At 38.8% G+C, this 10,487-nt stretch overlaps 1 long non-coding RNA gene across 1 annotated transcript; it reads right to left on the reverse strand.

Moving 5' to 3' along the window:
* Positions 1-9,102: 9,102 nt before the first annotated feature.
* On the reverse strand, positions 9,103-10,110 carry LOC116213980. Its single transcript, XR_004158188.1, has 2 exons — positions 9,723-10,110; positions 9,103-9,539 (listed from the first exon to the last, which is right to left on the reverse strand). It is a non-coding gene; the product is annotated as an uncharacterized LOC116213980 (long non-coding RNA).
* Between the last annotated feature and the right edge of the window lie 377 nt (positions 10,111-10,487).

Below are 10,487 nucleotides of genomic sequence, written 5' to 3' on the forward strand. Positions count from 1 at the left end.
TTAGTAGCATCAAATCGGTCTTTAGTTACATTAAATCAGTCCTTTATTACATCAACTTGATCCTTTATTAAATCAAATTGGTCCTTTGTTACATTAATTAAATCAGTCCTTGAGATCCCAACTCATCCTTGCCATGGTAGCTCCGTTAAGGACTCAAATTGACTACCGAAAAAGGTCATTGAGAATTTTTTAACCATCTTTCTTGACTTTTTTTCATGTTTATTTCTTGTGCTATTTCACATCAGTATAATCCTTCCCCTACTCTCTATCTCATCCCCTCCTCTCACTCTTTACTATAAATGGTGGTGGAACGACTCCGTTCAAGTTATTCATTCTCTTTGCTTGGACCTCAGATCAACAAATTACTTGTTTTTACGGAAAGCGAATATAGTAAACCATAATTTAAGTTGAGTCAAAAGAAAAGAAGTGACTTCAAGAATTTGGCTCAAAATTTACTTTGTATCAGGAACTGTAAACTTTCAAACGGCTATATCTTACAAACCATTTAACGAGATTACGACCTGTAAAATCCTATATCTTCATCACGATCCAAACACCTTGATCGTATAAAAGTTTTAGAAAGAATCTAACCTTACTAGAATCTACCATTAATGACCATATTTGAGCTTTCTCTCTATATAGGTTGGAGAAAAATGAACGATAAAGCTTAACCTCTTGAAAGCCATACCAAATGATCATGAAAATGTTCTTTACACCCTTATTGGAGTCTTCGCTGATGATCACTCATCCTTGTTGTATTTTAGTCTGCTCGTTTCCTTTACAGCTCCTCCCTTTCTCTATCTCTCTCTTTCGTAATTCGCAACAATCGAAGAAAACAAACCTATGTTACTCTTAAGTCGAGTAGTATCAGTCGATTAAAGCCACAAAATCCCATTGAAGATTGCGGGAGAGAGAAGTTTAGACCGTTCCTTGCATTATCAATTTCCGTTGAAATTGCGAATATTGATATCGGTGAGATATCGTGAGACAATGAGAGTGAGACATATTAGTAGTTGTAGCTTGGGGAAGGAGGCAAAGGAGCAGGCTGTTTTGGCATTGGCTTTGGCATTGAACAAGTGGGTTAAAAAGAGAATATGACCCTATAATATCTTCTACGATAGAAGAGAAAGAAACAGAGTTTAGAGAGAGAGAGAAAAAGAGGGAATGAAGGTTTACCAAGAGAAAAGGGCTGGAAGGATTTGGAGGATTATATGATATATGTTAATGGAAATGCCAAGGACTAAACTACTATACATATCATGTAAACTCTATAATGGAACCCCAACTTGTGTTTCATGAAAAAATATTAATTTCAGCCATTAGATCCCACCAAATTTTAAACTCATCTGTACATTACTTATATATTTTGCCCTAATATTTCTAGTTTTTTTTATTAAACAATTTTCGCCTATAATACTATGCCACTATTCACGAATCTTCCTATCACATGTACAAATCACATTCCATCACGTCACCCATCATCGCCAGGCCACCAAACTAAAATCGGTCTAAATAAGCCTGATACATTAGCGACACGTCATCGACATGTAAGGGGGTTCTAATTTATGGACACGTCAATGACATCCATTGACACATAAGTGACCTCCAATTTTATTGTACTTTACATATGACCGGATGGATTTGTGACACCATTAAAAATGGGGAATTTACCTAAAATGGCCAATGGTTTAACCGTTTTGTCAAATTTATTCTATGCTTTCTTTTTGTCAAATTTATTACATGGTTTACTTTTTGCATCAAATATATCCTGGCGTTATATTTTTCGTCGACATTTAACGGCCGTGCTGACGTGGCGCTTACGTGGCAAGAATGGTCCACTATCCCTCCACTTGCCACGTCAACACGTCAGTTAGATATTGACAGAAAAGATAACATCATGATAGATTTGATGCAAAAAGTAAATCATGGGATAGATTTGACAAAAAAAAGTATATGATAGATTTGACAAAATGGGTAAACCAATGGTCATTTGGGTAAAAACCCCTTAAAAGATCTATGGGTCAAAACGTTATCTTTGATATTAAAAAGACTAGAAAAAAGTAGTGTTTCATCATATAACATATTTTGGCATTTCATTCTAGAATATACCATACATTTTATTGAGTTTTACTTAATATATGTTAAGAAAAAAGGATGAAAGTGGGCCGGAAGGACGAAATTGATGCAAATATGCATTTCCGTCCAAGAATAACTGTTGACTGGATGGAGAGACTGATTTGATATAACTAAGAACTAAATTGATGCAACTAAGGACTAATTTGGTGCAACAAAGGACCAAATTGATGTAACAAATGGCCAAATTGATGTAACAAAGGATTAATTTGATGTAACGAAGGACAAATTTGATGTTACCAAGGACCTAATTGATGTAACCAATGACTTAAGTGATGTAAATTTCGTACAAAGGACTCTATTTATGTAATTCGTCCATCTCGGGGACAAATTTATCATTTAATTGTAATCATACAGAGCCATTTTGTCGATGATGACTCAAGATAGTTGACCCCTCCGTGTCATCGACATTCAGTTCGTTGTCGACTCAAGGAGAATTTCGATTTTATACCTCGGGTACTGCTCATCTCTCTATCTTGTTTCTCTCTCTCCCCTCTCTCTCTCCTATCCCTCTCTCGTCCATCTTCACTCACAATAACAAGAAAGGCCTAGGGTGATAATTTTGGGGCGACTCATAGATAAAAGTTGCCAAAAGTTCGACTCCTTGGGGTCTGGGGCAACCCATAGGTAAACGTCACCTAAAACATGCTTTAGACAACCCATAGACAAACTTCGGTCACGATAGTCGCGAAAAGATGGGCCTGGGGCGACCCATAGATAAACGTTGCCTAAAACACACTTTAAAAGACCCATAATGTTACGTCGGCCCCAATAGTCACGAAAAGATCAGCCTACACCAACGTTTGTGGAAACGTCATAACATGGTTATCCTGAGACAACTTTTTCTTATCGGTAGAGAGGTTTGGTCGCCTAAAACCTTAAAATTTAAAACCCTAAAACCCTAAAATCATGAACCCTAAAATTGTTAAAACTCTAAGGTTAACCTTTTGCCGACCCATGCAATAACATCACCCCCTCATGCCTATGATGACATTTATGTGGGTCGTCAAAAGACAATTATTTCAAATTTTTTGTCGAGCCTACTATCAACAACATGTCAGTTTGTTAACAGACAATAATCCATTATATGTTGAGCTGCAACTGGATGGTCGGGAATCCAGTTTATTTAAGCACCCAATTGATAGAGTAATTGAATTTTGCATAAGCACTTTCTCTTCTTCTCTCCCAATTTGAAAACTCATTGCAAGAACGTATATGCTTGTACTTGCAATATATGCAATAAACCTATTAAATTTGTAATCTAATGTTTCACGTATGACAGATGGTAATTCAGTATATGCTTGTACTTGCATTGTCTCTCTTTCACAATTTTGCTGGAGCTGCTAAATGATTCATATCCAAGCGAAGTAATCTCTTGTACTCCTATGACCAAGCCAAGAAGAAAATTAGAGCTTGAAAAGCTTTCGATGAAAGGTATTCGGACTTCGGTGCTAATCTTCGGAATGTTCAGTTGGATTTAGCGAGTGATAGATTCAATTAATTCTGGATTATGAGCACCACACTTAGTACGTGACTGGTTCTTCTCATTCCCTACAACTTGGTACTATGGGTTTGCATCAAAGCATTGTTTATCATACTATCAGTGGTTACCCATGTTGAGATATTAGGATCGAGTAACAACATTGATGTGTACTCACAGTTGTTGATTGAGGGATGAAGTAGTTATGGGTTGGAGTTCAAGCTTTTGATACCTCTACATCTACGAGTTTCACTTTATGAGCTTCCCTCCTTTGGACCATTAACGATTTCCCAACCTCTCGGGATGGAGTACCAAAGGTATTTCGGCTGCTGACCGAGTAAGTTGTGAAGTAATTGTTCTTGAATAAGATCTGAATGATGTGATATCTACTTTTGGTGCTTTGATTATAAATTATTTCTGCTTCCATACCATAAGCTGGGAGAGTCTCATTGATAACTCTTTATATTATAGTTATTTTCTTAGTAAATGAGCAAATATTCGTGCTAAGTCTTTTAATTGTCGTTAGTGATTTTGTTAGTTTTTAGGTCAAGTGTAGTGTTGTCGGAAGTGTTTAATCTTTAGTTCGTATTTTGAAGGTCTTGATACTCACGGTGATGTACTTTCGTGTTTGATACGAGTATTGGAAGGATGGATCGTAGGTGCACTTGCCATAGTTGCAACTCCAACAATCTGGTGACTCAGGTCTGGAAAGCAAGCATGGGCAGAAAGGTTTGGAGCGTAACTTTTAGTTATGCAGTCGCGAGTCTGACTGATTTGTCACCTTCATCTTAAACCGACCTAACTTTTGGAAGTTAAGAATTGAGGCTATCTTTTTGTGTTTGATAGGGCCAACTTGCAAAGTTGATTAGACCTTCATTAATGAGGGTAAAGACAAGTAAATTACTAGTATGTAGTCTATATAATGAAGGATAAGTGGAATAGAGTGGAAGATATATATCACTCTCATTTCTCTCTTCTTTTTGGTGTTCATAAGCAAGAAGGAGAGGGAGGTAGCTGCCAAAACAGAGCAAAACAGAGCTGAGCATAGGAGGAGGAGAAGAATGCACATAAAGCTTAAAATTATGTCATGGTTCTTGCCGATGGCAAACCATATTACGGACGTTATGCAAGTACGATTGATTTGGGCTATTACGATGATTTTTGGATAACCATGTTTAGTTTAGGTAGGGTTGACATTAATTCATCGAGAGGTTTATATGCAAATCTCACGAGGTTTATGCAAGTATGTTCGATTTGGATTATTACGATGATTTTTGGGTAACCATATTTAGATGTGATTCAGTGCACATTAATTCCTCGAGATGTTTGTTTACAAATCTCGCAATCTGACAGCTTGTTGGCAGCTTATTAATAAGTCTTAGACGAACCAGCATTGCCCAAAGTCTTGAATTTTTTTTTCTAAAAAATTAAAACGTTAAGTGGGAAAGTTCCCACCCATCGCCCAGCCAAAGGACGTTGTCTCTCTCTTTCCTTGAGGAAAAAATCCTCCCATCCTTTTCCTTTCAAAAATCTATCGCCTCCAAGAAAAGATCCCTAAAGCTTCTCTCTCTCCTTCCTCAACTCACTACCATCTTCTATTCCTCCTCTCTCAGCAACCAGCAAAGTCGCTACAATGATCTCCACCTCAAGCTTAGCACCTCAGCCACCTGCACAACTGTCCAACATCGTCTCTGGCAAGCTTAGCCTAAGCTTTCTCCAACTCTTCCGTCAGCGCAAGTTACCACATCTACAGTGCACCGCAGCCCCTTGCCCGTCCTCGCGCACGCTGACCAAGACTCTAGTGTCAAGCTTCAACACTGTTGCCCTTCGCTCATTCCCCAGTTTGTTGCTGAGCTCGACTCCTCCTTCAGAGCTGCTCGGAGCTCCGGTGGTCCTCCGATGAGTCCGACCTTGAGCCCTATGCCTCAGCCTCGAGCTAAGTCCCTTCCCGTTCTAAGTTCCTCTCGTTGTATCTCTATGTCAATCTCTGCCAATCGTCTTTGTCTTGCAGCTTCGGAGCCCCGACCTCCCTAGTTGCAATTAATGGCCCTCGCCACTTCGTCTTGACCCAGAGCTCTGCCTGCTAAACTCATCTATGAAGTCTCATATCATTTGTTGTCTCGAGCTTTAGTGTCTAATCTCTGCTTCCCCAACAGACTTGGGCTCAGCCCCTTTCTAAGCTCCTTCTGAGTAGTGGCTCAGTTGGGGATAAGATGAGGCTAGGTGAGATTATTGGCCTCTAGCTTGACTATCAATGAGTGGACTGAATTACTTCTTTCATTTTTTTTTTCGATTATTGATATGATGAAGCAGGAGATTCTCTTTGCCTCCCAAGGAAGAGGAGGAGGATGATGGAGTAGAACAATGAGCTTTACAACAAAAACTCCATGAGGAGGCACGGGCTCAAGCAATAAGGGAAGAAAAAAATAGAGCCGAACAATGAGCTCTAAAAGAAAAACTCCAAAGGAGACGGAGGCTACAGCTCTACAGAAGGCTCCACAGAAGGCTCTAGAGGCAATGTTGCTCAAACTTATCGACTAAGTAATAAGAACGTGTTGTATGAGTATGACAGATTTTCAAGTTGTTGGGATTGTTATTGGTAATATATATATTGCTGTTAAACTTGTGACATTGGCCTAGTTTGGTCGGGAATCGTAACATTATGTTTTATAATTATTGTGCAGTAATAATTTTTGACATAATTATGTAATATAATTTTTGAGTTTACATTCATATTTGTGGTAATTATTTGGATTTGATTAAAATAAGCTTTTCGATAGTATTTTGATAACAAACTCACAGCTTATTGACAGACTAAAAAAACAAACATTGCATTCATCTGTCAACAAGCTGATAATTTGTAGACAGAAAGCCTATCATCTGAGTATCGGGATGCTCTGTTAAGGTGATTCTAGGCCGACAAAAATATGGGTCATCCCATGTTGATGTTAGGTGACGTTTGCTAAACATCGGCATAGGTTATTCAAGGTTGACGTTAGCATGGGTAGTCACAGGGTGGTCATGTTCGATGTTTATCAAACGTTGCCATAGTTAATTCCAGGGCTACCCATACAAAAGTCGCCCTAGGTGGTCCTCCGCCGACTAGAGGTTATGGCAACTACTGTTATGAGTCAGCACATATAGGTCTCTGGAGAAGTTTCTTATAAACGTCATGAAGCCCTATCTAGACCGGACCTTCGACTACCCATAGCTAAACGTTGAAACAAATATCGCAAGACCTATCATGAAGCCTTTATGGGTCGCCTTAGGTCCCACATGGGTCGCTCTAGACCCTTTTTCTTGTAGTGACTCAACTATATCTCTCCCTTCTGTCCGTCATCTCTCTTACCTCTCTCTCTCTCTCTCTCTCTCTCGTCTTTCTCTTCCATCCATCTCTCATCTCTCCCTTCCATCCTCCTAGCTCTTTATTATCTCTCCTTCTCCCATCTCTCTCTTCAATATCTCTTAGTTCAATCCCTCTTTCTCTCCAATCTCTCTTTTAACAATGAAAAAAATGAAAACCTTTTGTCAAATTATTACTTCTTTTTTTTTTTTGAATTTTTGTGAAAAAGTGTTAATTTTTCAATAGGTTTAACCAATGATGCGATTTTCCCCCCTTTAGTGTCATTTTCATTTTTGTCCTAAATATTTTTGGGAAAAGTCCAACTACAAACCCTATAGTTTCATGAACGAACGACGCCAATCCTTTCAAAATAGGAGACTCCCCCACCATCAAATTCGCCTCCTCTCTATCCTCAACAATTTCAAGTGGAGATAGGGGGTGGATCTCATGGTGGGGGCTTATCGGCCGACAATCCACCCCCCAGGTGAGGTTGCTTGAGGCCTCCAATGTCTCCAGCAAGCTCACCTGAGGGTGGCTCATTAGCGTTGGAGCCCCCACTGCTGAATCCACCCTCCTTTCTCCTCGAAAATTTGGAGGAAAGAGATAGGGTTGGATTTGGTGGTGGGGGCTCGCAAGCCAACGACCCACCCACTAGGAGGTCGCTAGAGGTCTTTGGTGCATTCGGAGGCCTAAACGAGGGGATGGGTCGCTGGCGGGGGAGCCCCATAGTCAGTCTCCCCTTCCATTCCTTTTTTTTTTTTAGTTTTTTGTTATTCTCGATTTTTTTCTTATTATAGATTTAAAATTTTTTAAATTAAGAAACAATTTTTGAGGAAAAAAAGGCGCTACATCAGCATAGTGTACACTAAATGTCCAGTCAGCCACCATGTCAGATAAATAAGGGTGGTGGTTGTCCAATTTTGAAAGGAAGGATTGTCGTTGTCCATTTACGAAACTACTAAGGATTTTGTAGAAATTTACCCTTTTGTTTTTTTACCATGTGTTGAACCTTTCCCAATTTGTTAACTTTTAAAAAACTTTTAATATTTTTTGGCGCTTTTAAACATTATACTCAATTGTCATAATTTTTTGAAAAATTTTAATATTAAAAAGTATTGAGAATTTAGAGAGTTGAGGATTATGAAAATGGAGTTTCCATATTCATGCTTAAGCTTTTATAAATTAAACGGGGCAATTTGTGATTGGTATAAGTAAAGGGACAATATGAAATCTAAACATTTTTTATTGCGCAGAAAGCTCATGAGCATAATAAACGAAAATCAAAAGTAAATTCAAAGGGCACCCCAAGAGATACTCAAGCATGGGAAATTCAGGTAAGAGTCAACTTCCACTAAGGTTGCAGCTAAAGATACTGTCCTTTGGAACTCCAGGCCAAGGTTTATATTTGCTGAAGTGTGAAGAGGATTAAGGCATTCAAAACTAAAAGTGGAATGGCATAAGTTGATATGGTTTTCAAGGCATATCCCAGAGCTTGTTCTATCTGCTGGCTATGCATTCTCAATAGGCTTTTGACGAAGGACAGGTTGAAGAAATGGGGATGTGTGGATTCTAACAGATGTGTTTTGTGTGGAAGTTCTGAGGAAACTCGTGACTGTCTTTCTTATGAATGTTCTTAATATAAAGGAAGTATGGTGCACCATTCTCAACTTGCTGCAGATTCATAAACAAGGTTGTGGATAGGCACACTGACTTCCAACAGGCAATCCAGTGGATAGGGAAGAAGCACGGAACTGTCATAAAGAAGCTGCCGTGGACTTGATCTGGAAAGAAAGGAATAAGAGACAATTTCAAGCTAAGGAAATTAATGCTACAGTTTTGTCTAAGCGGATTGTGGAAATGGTTAGGCTTGAAGCATCCTCATCGCCCAATTTTGCATTTAAAGCTATCTCTGGTATTTTGTCGAACAATTTGAGATTGAGGGATATGCCATAATGGTGTGGGATGTTACACAGGTGTTTGGTAGCTGATTTTTGCTACTGAACTTTGTACATAGCTTGATTTTATATTCATTAAAGAGAGCAACAACACTTACCTAAATAAAATAAAGGAAAAATGAAGGACGTTTCTAGATTTCCTTCTCTCAAAAATAAAATAATGCAATTATAAGTTCGCAAATTCCATCTGATGAGGGGTGACCTGATCATACTTTTGTATTACAGATTAAGTTCCGTCAACTGAAAGTTCATTACAGATTTCTTTTTCCTTTTGCCTTTTTGCATAGAAAAAGAATATCACCCGAGTCCTGGGTTCAACTGAATAGACGCTAAAAGCCTAAAGCCTAAACTTTCCAGAGTACTTTCGAGGCTAAATGGAATTAAAGGAGCAAACTGCAATTAACCAATATTATGGGCATTCTTGGGAACCTGAAAGTGACGACCTTCTCTTTGCTCCCGTAGTCTGTATTGTTTGTGGTGATGTTCGTCATCGTCTTCTTCCCTGACGAGGGTTGAGCAGCAAATCCCCTATTGATCAATTTCTGACTTCATCATATACAGCTTCGTCGACGTTCTGGCGATTCCATCTTTCCTCCTTGCCCCGCTCATTTGAGGTTACAAAAGCGACCTTGAATTTGTGATTTTGGCTTAAATGTCTTGAGGTGATTTCATACTTTGTGAAGATTTTTGAAATTTCAACGAATTTCGTGATTTTGGGGAGCCCAACCCTGGGATGCTTGATGCTTGATGGATTCAGGTTTTGTTGAGGTAAAGTGGATGGAGGGGGAGCAAGACAGAATCAGCTATTTACCTGGGCATGTGATGGACCAAATCCTGTCGAACTTGCCGATTGTAGATGCGGTGAGGACGAGCATCTTGTCAAGCAAGTGGAGATACAAGTGGGCTACGGTTCCGTTGCTTTGCGTTTATCCTTCTTTGGGGGGAATCTACACAACTGTTGAAATTATTGATCGTGTTTTACAGTCTCATGGTGGCCCAATGCTCAACTTCATGATTTTTCATCAAGACTTGACGCGCTTTAGATTGCAGTCCAACACGTACTCGAATACATTTTGGGTCCACCCACGTGTTCCAAGGCCACAAAGCATGACGGAAGATGGACCGGGCCCATTATAATATGATTCATTAAATGATCACTTGCATTTTGAATGAAATTTCAAAGTGGTTGCAGTAAAGGAGATAAGCAATTAAAATATGAGGACTTTCTCAGCTTTCTTTTATCTTTTCAAGGAATTTTCTCTTTTGCATGCATGGAGACTAAGTATATTGACTTTCATTAACTCCAGTGCTTGTAAAGAGCTCTATATAAGCTCCACTAGATCAATGTGGGAGACCATTATAAGAAGAATATTTTGAATGAAAATTACCTAAAGTATTTCCTTTTTTTTCTTATCTGAATAAGTTCCTTGTTTAGTGGTGAAACCTCAATTCTTTTCGTTCATTCTTAAGCGTGATGAATCAAAATAACTCTTCTTGCTCATGACGATTTATCTTATCAAGTGAGTTTAGTTAGTTCTACCTTCCATCTCTCTATCTTATCCATTTCTGATATGAG

The sequence above is a fragment of the Punica granatum genome, chromosome 7 (genome assembly GCF_007655135.1).
Source record: "Punica granatum isolate Tunisia-2019 chromosome 7, ASM765513v2, whole genome shotgun sequence".
NCBI classification, from domain to species: Eukaryota; Viridiplantae; Streptophyta; class Magnoliopsida; order Myrtales; family Lythraceae; genus Punica; species Punica granatum.